The 15,031-nt window shown below is 34.7% G+C and overlaps 1 protein-coding gene and 1 pseudogene across 4 annotated transcripts in view; both read right to left on the bottom strand.

Moving 5' to 3' along the window:
- Positions 1–14,598, bottom strand: part of LOC133517315 (uncharacterized) — a 132,383-nt gene extending 117,785 nt beyond the window's left edge. For 2 of the 4 annotated variants that reach the window (XM_061850574.1, XM_061850571.1), the window contains exon 1: positions 14,251–14,598. The gene's annotated coding sequence lies outside the window, so the exon portion shown is untranslated. Of the gene's footprint in view, positions 1–14,190 lie in introns of all 4 variants that reach the window. The other 2 variants (XM_061850573.1, XM_061850572.1) reach the window with 2 other exon arrangements.
- On the bottom strand, positions 5,890–8,441 carry LOC133517502 (uncharacterized; annotated as a pseudogene).
- Positions 14,599–15,031: the final 433 nt, after the last annotated feature.

Here is a 15,031-nt window from a genome sequence, read left to right as displayed (position 1 = left end):
AAAGTCATGGATCACACTATACGTCAAAAGTATCTACCAATCTTTTTTCATATCACCTATTAAATTAAATTAACGTTTATTTCAAGCGCGTGTGGCTCATAAAATGTTAGTTATGTAAAATAAAACTTAAAAACTATGTTAGTAACAATAAATATCTTAACTAAAATCATAACGATTCACCGTTACTGGGCTTATGAAGCCCGCAACAATGCATTATGTACGGACAGTCGATCCTATCCTCAATCATAGTTAGGATGGTGTTGGGGCTGGCGCGCACGCGCCGTACCAGCGATGCGGCTCGCAGGCGCATTGCTGCTTTGAAGCATGTTACGTGCGCGTCAGCGAACATCTGTGACGCACTGCAAAAGCGCGGCAGCCCCATCAACACCCGGAACGTATTATTATATTGAATTTGTATTCGGAAAAAGGCTTTTTCACCACACCAACTAGTAATAGTAAAGGCCCTCTTGATTGTTCAAATTTTATCTATTGTGGGGCAAAGTAATCAGATGCAAATTTTGAGTTGTTTCCTTATATTGGCTGGTAGAATTTACTGTTGAATGATGACTTTTAATAACATTAATTTTTAATTGATTGTGGTTGATATTTTACAGTTATTATTTTACGCTACGCTCGTCATTCAATTTAGGAATCTTTCTCTTGCTCGGGTATCAATATTAGCACGAGGGGTTAAACAACAACTTTGCCCCCTTGTAAAACAAATAACTCTTTATTCCCAGGTGGTATGATCAAAGTGGCACTTTTCTGTTCTAGGACATTTTATATAAAAGTAATATACACGAAATCGACCACAATTTCTTTACAATCGATTACGTGCATACTTGTTTTGTCTAAATAATGTTTTGAAACATAATGATTTCCTCATAAGTGAAAAGCAGGATGTGTCATATAGTAGCAAAATTATTTCCATCTTGGGCGTGAACACTTAAATCCCTTACAACGATCAGGATTTAAATGTACCTATACGTTGTACGCCCCTGCCGTAAATATTTACCTATAGGTACCTAATTTTTCTCTCTTGTGAGACAATCTACTACTATTATTGGACACCTCGACAAACGAAAGAGTACAGAAAAATTTTAGGGCAGACAACAATGGTCTTGCTTTTAGCTAAAAACGGTCTCTAAAATAAATGCAAACGGCAAAACGACATCAAAAATGTGTAAGATATATAAGATAGAAGAGGCCACCTGACAGAATAAAATATCTGCAATTGAACAACCCAAAATGATTGTTATTAGAGCGTTTTCATCAAAAAATGCGCAAAAGATTTCAAGTGTCAATCAAATCTTTTTAACGATCTTATCACAATTTTATAGCCCCTGAGGCTTGACAATTTTTATAGATAAAAAGGAATTCCCTTTTATAAAATGAAAAGGAAAAATCTGCTTTTTTACACGTAAAATATTTGGAAGATAACGCAAGACAGCACAATTGTCACTTAACTTAAAATTATAAATCAAATAATGACGCTGACGAAACGGTCTTCTTTTCCCATTCCCTGGATTCCTCAATTTACGGTACAATTTATCAATTTTACAATATGAGCACGAATATTTTAAATAAAGGTCAAATTGGTCCCAGCATTTCCTTTAAGAGGGAAGAATAGCTTTGCGATCCTAGCGAAATAACGGTACTTTTTCTATGAAATTCCATTTCGGGAAAAACGTTTTCCAATAACTTAATTTTAACAAATCACTTAGATTTTGATATCGATCGTTTCAGCATAATATATTATAGGATTGTAGGTTTCGCTTAATAAAAAAATTCAAATTTTGAAAAAAAAGGCAAACCAATAAACCTAGTTTTTCGTCGGGTCAATAACATACTAAAAAACATGGAGAATAGAAAATATTTCGAAGTGGAAAAACGTTTTCTCTTTTTATATGGACGATCATATGTTATATTTCCCTCTTAAAGGTTCGGCACTTTAACCTATAAAACGCTTATTAATCATATAAATATAATATGCGTTGTAATTCCTCCTCTTTACTATAGGTATAAAAGGCAGCAGCGGCAGCGTTCACGCGATCGATGTCACTGCAAACTTCTTTGATACATTAAGTTTCTCTCGTTGCCGCATTGCTGTCGTGATTAGAACGTTTAATTAAACCTCCCCTTTAAATTTATGAAGATGGGATATTACCCGCCTCCACGCTGCAGCAACAATGCAATTGGGATGATGATACATGTTGAATTTTATACCAAATTCTAATTAAATAGATAGAAAATGTCAAATTATCAAAGTAAATTTACATTCAAATAAATATGAAAAAAAAATACTAGACCTCATTCAGAATTTATAGCTGTTTACAGGTAAATTAATTTTATTCTATTGCTTCCAAAATAAAAAAAGTGATACCATTCGGTTCCTCACATTTTATTAAAGAAAATAAATTCCTGTGAAGTTGCAGGCATACATAGGCTACGGAGACTGCTTACCATCAGGCGGCCGTAAGCTTGTTTGCCACCGAAGTAGAAAAAAAAATCTACATTTATTGGACGCACACCGTATTGTGCTTATTGTTATTTTTTGTTCTTTCCTGTACGTTTATTTTTTCCGACATTAAATGAGTTTTTATATATAGGTTGTAAGGTAAATACAATATTTCACTATAATATTAGCGATTTCTTGTTTTCCTACTTCGGGATCGTGATTGTCACCCGTTACGAAAGAGAAAGCAAATTATGACTAATGAAAATGCGAACAAACAATACATTACCCATTTTGTATTGCTTTAATGCAATGGGTCCCATGCAGACATTTTAGCCTCAGAACAAACCGGATCAACTGATCAATGAATCATTAAAAGAAACTTATCATTAAGCCTATTTTACCTTAAAAGTCGTCTGGAATTTTACAAATTAAATACCTACCCAATCATGCTAACAAAACGACTGTCTGTTTTCTCTGAATTCCTTGAATTACGGCTCAACTTTTTCAATTTTGTTTCCCACAATTCACGCGGATACGAACATTTTAAATAGAATCAGCCAAATTGGCCCGGGCATTTTTAATCCCGTGCCGCGTTAACCCATAGCCCGCCTCTCATGCATAGAGTACGCGTTGAAATTGTAATTTTTGTACGCTGCTGCAGCGTGGACGTGGGTAATATCACTGCCGATCTTCAATAATTAAAGGGCGGATTAAACGTTTTAATAACGACAGCAATGCTGCAACGAGAGCAACGTAATGTATCAAGGGAATTTTTAGTGACATCGATCGCGTGAACGCTGCTGTCTTTTATACCTATAGTATGTATAGTCCTCCTCGCCGTTTCCGACGACGGCGACTCCTTCAACTGCTTTTATTTGACTTCAACTGCTTTAGGAAACATGGAACGCTCTAATATGACTTGCAAAGCCAAATTTGGTTTTGAAAATGCGATCGCATGGTGCGCAATGAAGCTGGCCAGCTGGGTTGTAGGTATAGGTATACGAGGGCCTCGGTCGCGTCTTACGGAGATAGCGCTTGGAGTTCTTCCAAGCGCCGCTGCTCGTATTGCTCTACCTTTTTATGCACAGTTTCGCGCCATTCCGTTCTACGCATCGCCAGTTTCTCCCAGGAATCACTCGGTATACCGCAAGTGGTCAGGTGACGCTTGAGGACGTCTTTATGGCGCAAGTACTGACCCCCCTGTTTCCTCTTTCCGCTGGAGAGTTCTGAGTAGAATACTGCTTTGGGTAATCTGTTATTACCCATACGCACAACGTGGCCACCCCACCTCAGCTGGTGCTTGATAATAAGCGCTTCGATACCAGGCATCTTAACGCGACGGAGGACTTCCGTGTTCGGTATCTGATACCTATAGTATAGAGGTGGAATTACAACGCATATTATTTTTATACGTTTAACACGTATACCACGTGATACAAAAAGAGAACACGTTATTCCACTAAATATTTTCTATTCTCCATGATTTTTAGTACTTGTATGTTATTGATTGTATGCATTTCTTTCGTTAAATAGTTTACAACATAACACATTCATGGTTGGGACATCCTAGTAAGTATGTATAATACCTGTGACAGGAAGGCCCGCTCTTCTACATTTGTCTAGTACATTTCTGTGCCCCTAGTGAAAAGAGGTACAAGTCGAAAAATGCTACTTTACAGGAGAGCAAAAAAACCGTTGGACAATAAATTGGAGCTTACTGTGTCGTAACGGTAAAAAATACTAAATAACTTTAAATGCAGTTTAAGCAAATAAAATAGTCCCTTTCAAGTTGTATTATTTGATTTTGTATAAATATAACGGTTAAAAAAAAAATTGACTTGTATCCATTGCGATCAATGCATTTCAAAAGTATAAATCAACATGTACCTCTTTTCACATATTTCTTGCATAGGTGAATAAAAATATACATTTAAATATTTATAAAATAACTTTTAACGTGGCAATCTTTTAAATAAACTTCCCAAGATAACTTTAAATGACTGATTTTTGCCTTTTGTTTCGCATGTCTAATTCTTGACTAATTATGAAAATAATGACTTGTAGCCTTTTGTACAGGATATCACTCAAGTGTAAACGGATGTTAATAGATTTGTACTGATGCTTTTTGAAAGTTGTATCGAACATTCAGGCAAAATTATGAAATAAAAGTCGTGCTTTTCTTGTAAGTTTCATTAAGAAAATATATAAATCAAAACTACTTACTCCAGCAGTCTACAGAAAACGAAACAATTTAATTCTCAAAGACATGTAACAAATCAATTATTGGGCATTGTTTAATAATCATTATTAAAAATATCATAAATTAACATTCACAACAAAAATGTAACACAATACAGCTTAATAAGCTTATTCTTCAATACTTTCAGTCGGTTCCAGTGGATGAGAGTCTTTAACCGTTTCAGAAGCAGTCAGCCCTTCATAAAATGATCTGGCGCTAGCATTAATTAGCGGCAGAAGAAACATAAGGTCTCTTTTTTTTTCATTAGATATTGGCAGCGGACTATTGTAGCAACGAGGTATGTTTTCAGTTTCAAAAATATTGCTGGGCATTGGAGACTTTCCTCGTTTCCTAAGAATGCTTACGTATTTCCACTGATCGCTTTCGTAAGCCTGGAACTGAAATTTAGGAAAATCTTCTCGCGAATATCGAAATATGGCAGTTTCCGAAATATTAAATTTGTTCCTGTCTTCATCAATTTTCCTTTGCACAAACGGCCCCTTAAGTAGGCTTGCGAAATTTAAAAAGAGATCCATATCAATTTCGATCACAGTAAAATAGTGTCGCTTTCCACATGTGCGAACTAATTGATACCAGTCTCTGGGATGGTGTAGGTTTAATTGGGTTTTCTTTTTTTCCTTCTCTATTAGTGCATGATCCACATCACACTCCATATGACTATGTCCAGGTACAAAAAAGTTGTGGGTTATTGTTTGCAGGCTAGGATGGTTACGTATCGCGAGGAGATACATGACCACCATATAAAAGTTTTTGTTTTGGCCATAACAAGAGTCCGAGTAAAATATTAAATGTTTTACACCATCAGGGACATGATTAAGAATGAAATTGTAAACACAAGATGCAATTTCATTGCCTCCCCTACCAGCTATAGCTTCATGCCACATAAAGCAATATGATTTATTAGTGGTGCAATTCCTTATGGTTAGGTTAAATGTCCATAGTTGGCGTTTATAAAATACAGCTCCTGACTTTAAGTACGGCGTCGGTAAACATTGTTGTAAGTCAAAGGCAGCAACTAACGTATCGGAACTTGCAATCGATAGTTCTTTTTCTGAAGTTTTCCTATCATATATAGATTCTGCTTCTTTTACATGGGCTAATTTCAGTTTTTCTTTTGCTATCTTTTCTTCATCTTTACACACTTTTATTTCCATGTCAAGCTTGTCGCATTTTATGCATGTATCCAAGTAAGGTTTCTTAAAAGAAAGATTTTGACTTTTGAATACCCAACTGTATATTGTTTGGCTCACTGGATTTTCTGTCACTTCTTGATAAGCATTGTACATGTCTGCCAAGCATAAATGTGGGGCCAAAAACTTTTTCTTACTTTTAGATCTGCCATAGTGACTTTCAAATGCAGGGAACGATAAAATGTGATTTTTTACAGTTTCTAATCTCTCATCGCTAATTTTTGTAATAGAAGGCTGCTTACCCCTTTCTGAATCAAGTACAAGTCCTTCGCTCACCTTAAGTTTGTCGGTAACAATCTGCACAAACTTTGAAGTTTCGTTAAATGTTTTTAGAAAACAAATTTTGTAACTCTCGGTCTGCAATGTCAAATAATAGGTATTGGCAAATTGCCTTTTTTTTGTTGCGTGTACCTTTTGTGTTTTTTTTTCTTGAATTTGAATTAAATTAGCAATAAATTGAACTCTTCTATTGTATTCTCCTAAACTCCAGTAATTCTTAAACATTTGGTGCCTAAATTCTTCAGGTATATTTTCAGCACAGTTCATCCTACAGTCTCCGAGCATCTGAAATTCTCTTTTTTTGACTTCTTTGCCTGTATTCGTTTTGTATTCCTGGCCCAAATTTCTCCTTCTTTTTCTCTCTTCCCTATCCTTTCTTCGCTCTTTTTTACTTTTTCTTGGTTTACGTTTACGTCCTTCTTTAAGACCAACCCGTTCCCAAAAAGAATTATTTTCTTCCGGATCTGAATCGGGAATAACAACGTTTTCTCTGGCCGGATTGGGATATCTATTTCCCTCTGAATCTGAACTTCCTTCAGTATCAGGAACGTAATCGTTATCGCTACCTGAACTATAGTCTACATAAAAGCACGGCAAGGAGTCTACCAAGCTAAACAGTATATCAACACAGGCCATGTATGATTCATCTGTATCAGTGAAGAAATTGTCTGCGATTTCCTCAATATCTGTTGCATTTTCAAAATTGCCTGGTAGTACATCATCTACAATTTGAAATTCTGGTAAATATTTTGAGCAACCGGGCTTCGGGCTGTCTGGCCGCAGTTTCTCTGGACTAAGTTGTTCTTTTTCGGTGAATAATATGGAATTGTTTTCATTTTTCGTCTCAAGAAGATTGAGCATTCGATTAATGCGGCTTCTGCCAGCCATCCTAAACAAATAAGTTCAATTAAAAAAAACTGACTAAGTTAAGGCTTGAGGTAAGGTAAGGATATTTGTATCATTGTAGGGTGTAAGGTGCATTCAAGTTATTCTGTAAAAAAAACACAGCAGAATATGAGTGATTTTTTAATGATTTTCGGGATCAACCAATTTCCAAATTACCCGAATACACCTTACCAAACAATTGGACACCCATAATACGTAGTAGATACATCAACCATTTTTAAAGTGCAAGCCTTCCCATAGCACCTGAGCTCAAATCGAATGTAGGTATTTTTTATAGACGCAATGAGCACAAACAAACGGTATAAGTACTTACGGCCTTTTGTTGTGTATGTACCTCTGCGTACATTGCATTTAAGCCTCGGAAGGGACGTAGGCAGACAAACGTACATACATTCGACCGAAAACCATAATTCTTTGATATTGCACAGTAGCGAGTGAAGCACAAAGTCGTCAAAGTCATTTTAGGTACCTATTTATTGTTAAAACCGATACAAAATGGCTTTATAGGAACCTATCTATAGCTAAGTAAGGTAAACTAAACTAAGTTGGCCATACAAACATTTCATTCCATAATTATACTAAAAGAAATCAATCGATCACAGTTTTTATTATTAAACGTTACTTAATTTAAGTCCAAATTTGCTTGGTGTAAAAGGGTACATGTAAATCTAAATCCTAAAATGTTACGGTATTATTGCCAGAAGAAACTTAAAAAAATAGGTGAAAAGGGATATAACTCACCCGTATAAATTGTCGTGTCTGCGGCTCGCAAGCGGCGTAAGTACGTCCTTCTCTCAGCACTGCACACAGGCGACTGCACGGCCCGCGGGCGTGCGCGGGGGCATCGCGCTTAAACTTGTATCGTTTTACACGTAAATTTTACTAACTTAAGACGGTATAAGTCAACTTGTACAAACGGTTTTTAAAATTACGTCGTGAATATGGATTTAAGTCAACTTGTTCTCTTATTCATATCATTTTTTTAGTGTAAACTAATTTAAGTAGACTTCGATCCTGTGTCATCGAGAATGCTCAAAAGAAATAAAAGTAGGTATAGCGTTACACACAAAAAAAAAACGAACTTGTAAAACATATCTAAACTCATGCCTTTCTTCACAAAATAATGATATGCTTTTTTTGTTAACAAGAATATATGTTAACATATACCCACCATACCGTGTTAATTTGTGTTAGTTATATCATTTTGCACGTTCGTAACTTTGTTAATCTTTGAGATAACTAAGATCCATTTACACCAACAGACGCGTTTTATTTTTTCAAACATTTTGGTATATATAACTCAATTTAGCCAAAATCGGACTTGTACCCCTTTTCACTAGGGGCACAGATTTGTACACGGTTTAAGGACAATAAAGTCTAACATTGTGCAAACTGCTATTATTTTATTTTATACCTATAGTATAGAGGAGGAATTACAACGCATATGATATTTATTATGATTTACAAGCGTTTTATAGGTTAAAGTGCCGAACCTTTAAGAGGGAAGTCCATACGAAATGAGAAAATGTTTTTCCCCTTTTTTTCAAAATTTGTTTTTTTTTTAAGCGAAACCTATAAACTTAGAATATATTATGCTGAAGTGATCGACATCAAAATCAAAGTGATTTGTTGAGATTAAGTTAGTGGAAAACGTTTTCTCCCGAAACGGAATTTCATAGGAAAATTATCGTTATTTCGCTAGAATTGCAAAGCCATTTTTCCCTCTTCAAGGAAATGCCGGGGCCAATTTAGCTTTTATTTAAAATGTTCGTACTCATATTGTAAAATTGAAAATTTGTACGGTAAATTGAGGAATTCAGGGAACGGGAAAATATGGCCGTTTCATCAGATAATTTTAATTTAAGTGACAATTGTGCTGTCTTGCGTTATCTTTCAAATATTTTACGTGTAAAGAGCAGATTTTTCCTTTTCTTTTTATAAAAGAGAATTCCTTTTTAGGGTTCCGTAGTCAACTAGGAACCCTTATAGTTTCGCCATGTCCGTCTGTCTGTCTGTCTGTCTGTCTGTCTGTCCGAGGCTTTGCTCCGTAGTCGTTAGTGCTAGAAAGCTGAAATTTGGTATGGATATATAAATCAATAAAGCCGACAAAGTCTTACAATAAAATCTAAAAAAAATATTTTTTTAGGGTACCTCCCCTACACGTAAAGTGGGGGTGAAATTTTTTTTTCGCTTCAACCCTAGAGTGTGGGGTATCGTTGGAAAGGTCTTTCAAAACTAATAGGGGTTTTCGAGAAACATTTTTTGATAAAGTGAATATATTCGGAGATAATCGCTCCGAAAGAAAAAAAAAATGTGTCCCCCCTCTAACTTTTGAACCATAGTCCAAAAAATATGAAAAAAATCCTGGAAGTAGAGCTTAAGAAAGACATTAAATGAAAACTATAGCGGACATGATCAGTTTAGCTGTTTTTGAGTTATCGAAAAAAGTTTTCCCTTCATAGTAAAAAGACTTACTTTAAGTAGGTACTGATTATGCAAATTTGCCTATTTTTTAACTCGGGTGAAAGGTACAGTTTCATCGATCCCTTGGTTAATAATTTACTATACTTTAAGCTCCAGTTTAGCTTATTGTGACGGAAGAGTAACTACGGAACCCTACACAGAGCGTGGCCCGACATGCTCTTGGCGGTTATTTTTATCTTTAAAAATGGTCAAGCCTTAGGTAATATAAAATTGTGATAGAATCGTTAAAAATATTTGGTTGACACTTGGAATTTTTTGCTCGTTTTATGATGAAAACGCTCTAATAACAATAATTTTGGCTTGTTCGATAAAATTTAAGATATTCATTTTATTCTGACGGTAGCCTCTTCTTCCACGTTTTTGACGTCGTTTTGCCGTTTCCCTGTATTTTAGAGACAGTTTTTAGCGAAAAATAAGATAACGATTCGGCAACGCGCATGTAACTCCTCTGGAGTTGCAGGCGTACATAGGCTACGGAGACTGCTTACCAACAGGCGGGCCGTATGCTTGTTTGCCACCGGCGTAGAATAAAAAAAACGTATGTACGTCCTAAATCCTGTTGTTGTGGGGGATTTAAGTGTTCACGGCCAAAGTGGAAAGAATTATGCTACTATGTGACATATACTGATTTTCTCATCACTTATGACGAAATAATTTTTCACCACACCAGCAGGTAAAGGGTCTCTTGGTATTTCAAAAACTGATAAGAAAGTTGCATTTTATTCACATGTGTGGCAAAATAATCAAATGCAAATTTCGAGTTGTTTCCTTAAGTAGACTTGTAAATGAGAAACATTTGTTTAAAAGCAAAAGAATATTGACATTACCCCCCATGTACATATATGAAATTTGAGTTTTTGTTAGAAAACACCCAAAAATATTGACCCGATGACATCAAAACGAGGTGCTTATAAATAGGAACCAACTTTTCATGCCGAAAACGAATTGCATTACAAATTTTAAGGAACTGCCATTTTTAGTTTATTTAAAAGAAAATTTGTATACAAAACTTTGAAAATACCTATTATTCTGATGAGTTTTTGGAAAATTGAAATTTATGAGCATAGAGAGAAATTATTTATTATTAGATTAATCTTTTAAACTTATTAATATTATGTAGTAGGACATTAATTAGTGAGTTAATTTTAGATTTTAATTTTTGTGACATTATATAAAATTGTGTCATACACTTTATAAGAATGCATGTATGTACATATTTTGTTATATAACAATTAAGTATTTAATATTTGTACGCCATATTATGATAAAATAAGGAATGACGTTGAAACTTTGCCCAACTAATTGTACCCTTATTTAAGCAAATAAATAAATAAAAAGTAAAAAATATTTAATAATATCAATTTCGAATCGATTTTATTTGATATTTTGCAGTTAGTATTTTCCTTGAGTTAGTGTGGTGGAAAATTTTGTGTTTCACTCGGTGGTAAAGTTTGTTTATCCCTCGTGCCTTGAAACCTTCGCAACGCTCTAAATTCTATTTTCGATTTTGGAATCTTTCGCTTGCTCGGCTATCAATATTAGCACGAGGGGTCAAAAAACAACCTTGGCCCCTTGTAAAACAAATAACTTCTGTTTCAAAAGAATGTAAGCTAAAAAAATAGTACGAGTATGCACATAATCTATTGTAAAGAAATTGTAGTCAAATCCTGGCTCGTACCAATGAGTTTTTCGGAACTTATGTACGAAATATCATTTGATATTTACCACTAGCTTTTCGGTGAAGGAAAATATCGTGAGGAAACCTACATGCATCTGCGAAGAAATTCAAAGGTGTATGTGAAGTCCCCAATCCGCATTGGGCTAGCGTGGGGACTATAGCCCGAGCCCTCTCGCGCATGAGAGGAGGCCTGTGCCCAGCAATGGAACATATATAGGCTGAATTATTATTATTATATATGTTCATTATGATATTTTATACTGACAATAATATGATCCAGAACAGAAAAGTGCCACTTTGATCCCACCTGGGTGCTTAGCCAACGTGGCAATTGGTAAGACACTCAGCACACGGCACGTAAGTGTAAGCGTTGCGTAAGCGTATCGTCAAAACGTTATAAGTACGAGACGCGTAGAAATCGTAGAATTCTAGAAGAAACGCGAGAACGCATAGAACACCAAGCGGCGCGTAAGCGTAATCGCTTTATAAGTGAAATTTAATTAGTTAAAATCATGTAGTCGCTGGACTCGCTGGCGTCAGATGTCATCGACGGACAGTGTTGGTTGAAATTTTAATGCAAATGACCCTTAACCATTACAAATTGAACCGTAAACAGTAACCGTCCGTTACGCTTTACGGTTCAATTTATAGTGGGTAATTGTTAATTGCAATTAACGTTCGGCCAATACTGTCGGCGGATGTATCTACGATCTTACTTTCTCGTCGGATGATGATTTTATTGTTGTTTGATATATGTATATATATGTCAGAATTTTGTTTTTTACGCGTGTATACGCTACGCCTGTCGTAATGACGACAGAAATCTCATACGCTACGCTACGACGACGCTTCGTGTGCGGACTTGTTTGAAGTTGTACGTGCACGTAGCGCTCTCGTTCTACGCGCGTATTACGATACGCTTACGCGTCTCTTGCGCTTACGCGCCGTGTGCTGAGGGCCTAACGCTTCGTATCATAGCATAGTCATCTCTCTCTAACATTCCGTCCGCGGCCTAAGTGAAGGTACGCTCTTTTCTGCATGACATGTGTCCCCATTAGAAATTCAACGCCATTAAGTTATCATCATCATCTCTATAGTTAGTGGTATAATTTGCTTCACCTTGAATTGTGCCGGATGATACGTAAAATATTGATTTTTTCATTCACGGGATTTTACCGAGTTTAATATGTAATATATGGGCTAGTAGTAACAATTTGTACACACGCAAACAACTGGGCACAACAATACAATACAATACAACAAGTTATACAATGCAATCGGCCGAATTTCACCTATTATTTTTATTATTTATTAATTCATAGAACAATATTTACATTGTGTTTGAATTATAATTATTATAAAATTACATAAAACTACATGAACAAAAACAACAAACATGCAACTAATATTAAAATTAAGACATAAAAACACGAAAACTAACAAAATGGGAATTAAGATTTAATTACAATATAAATGTATGATATCAAATTTTAAATTTAGTAATTAATAACGCTATTATAATTTTATATGTTAAAATTTAGTTCATTCACAAATTCCTCTACCGAATAGTAGCACTTCTCTAGCAAGAAAGACTAACTTATTTTTGCAAATTAGGCTATTTGTGAGTGACTTTAACTCAACAGGTAACTTATTAAATAGTACAGTAGCCTGGTACCCTGCCGCGTGCTTAAAATATACATAAAAACGGAGTTACGTTTTTATTTTAAACCTACAATGACAGGAGGTATATCTATGCCTGTAATTAGTTTATATATAGCTCCAGCTTATAAAATATATAGAATAGTGCAAAAACAAGTTTTGATTGAAAATTTATAGTATATTGTTATGAAAAATAATAATAATAATAAAAAAAAACTTAAATTCGCAGTATTTTTTTAATTATGGTATCTGAAGCTACATAAACTATTTACTTACATGCGCAGATATCTCTTATCCTAATGGAACCTATTATAAGGTAGTTTATAATTTAGTTTTATAAGTGTCTTGTAACTAACAATCTATGGATCTGAGGAATCTGAAAATAAATATATATCTGTATTTTTTATTTATTTTAAATACCCTTACCAGAATTTGAACCAGGGACTTCCTGCGGCAGGTTTACTAAAAACTTATAAAGTAGTTATTCGTTAGTCTTCTAGATAAGGGACAAAACAATATGTGATATAATTTGAAGAAATATATACCTCATCGATCCATTCGGCTATGTCTATTTCAAAAACGATTACTACCTAGATACGAGTATAATTTAATTATGTAAATAAATATCCCTTTGTTTTGAATTTCAATAAATACTTTGTATTTAAATGACAATGACAAATACAATATTCACAAGTATTTTTCACATTTTTTTTTCTTTTGTTTTATTTGTAAAAACAAACAAATTGTTTACATTTATATTAATATATTGCAGCCTTCAGAAAGCATAATTCTTCCAAATCATATGTAAATAATTATAAAAAATATGTTGTCAATTACACTACTTTTACTTATCAATAGGTACTAATACTAATAAAATACCTAGTCATTAAGATCTCAGCTCAAACTGATTCAAAGGAAACGTTCTTAGAACCGTAAAAAAAATATTAGGTATAACTTAGCTTATAAGAGAAAATAATAATTAATTTAATTAATTTATTTATTTAATTAATTAATTTTTGGCTTGAACGTTTATAAATTTCTCCTGCATTTATGCAGTAGTATTGTGTTAAAACTTATAAAAGGACCATGATTTTATATTATGTACTTACTGTTACTGTTGTGTGTGTGTGTTGGCTTACTGTTTACACTATAATATATTCTAATATTCCGGCCAACCGAATGACATAAATGAATCGTACATTTTATTTAATATTAGTGTAAATAATAAACTCCTACGAACTAAATATTCTAAGGTGAAAAAAAAACTATTTCTCACCAACACTTACGACTTAGACAAGCATTAAAAACAGCCGAAACTCAAATAAAAGCCTCTTACATCACACAGGTACCTTTTTCCGAAAACACCTCAAAGTCCGAACATGGCATACTAGTGAAAAGTTTCGATTTGTTAGAAGTGTCGGCGGGCGCGCGTGTTCACCGCGCGGCGTTCGGCGGAAGACTGAAGCTCGGGCCGTAGTCGCAGTCGTAAATGCGATCAGTCGCTGTTTTGTTTTTCAGTCGACTGTTAGACAGTTCGAGATTTACGTGCGCTGTTAACGCAGAATTCTTGGGAACTAATTTAAAATTTAAAAATCTAATTAAAAAAATTCAAATCTTGCCATTGCGAATTAAAATGATATAATTTAGTTAACATGCATGTCTGACAAAACTGATAATGATTCTGATATCATTCTGATGTCAGTGAACGTTTGAATTGCCCTGAAAACTGCAGTCGCAAATGCAAAATCAGTCGCTGTTTTATTGTTCACCGAGTTTCAGACAGTTTGAGATTAATGTGCTCTGTTAGTCTGTGCCAAAATGTATTGGTTTCCCCTATATTCTACGACTCTTCTGTTTCCATACAGAATATAGTGCAGAATCTTAGATGGGTACTAAAATATTAGTCCAATTGCAAGGCCAGGGCCTAATTTATTTTTCGCAGCGGGAATAATGGAGGCCTTTGAGCCGGGAACGATTCTGGGTAGGTTATTTTACGGTTATTTAAATAACGGTTTATCGAACGAAACCTAAATTAAAAGGTTTTCTGGCTAGTACATGATAACGGTTGCGAACTTTAGCCGGTTTTCGAGCTTTGCTGTCTCCTGCAGTATTTTCGG

Source organism: Cydia pomonella, chromosome 4 (assembly GCF_033807575.1).
Source record: "Cydia pomonella isolate Wapato2018A chromosome 4, ilCydPomo1, whole genome shotgun sequence".
In the NCBI taxonomy this organism is placed as follows: Eukaryota; Metazoa; Arthropoda; class Insecta; order Lepidoptera; family Tortricidae; genus Cydia; species Cydia pomonella.
This window is presented reverse-complemented; position numbering and strand designations above follow the sequence as displayed.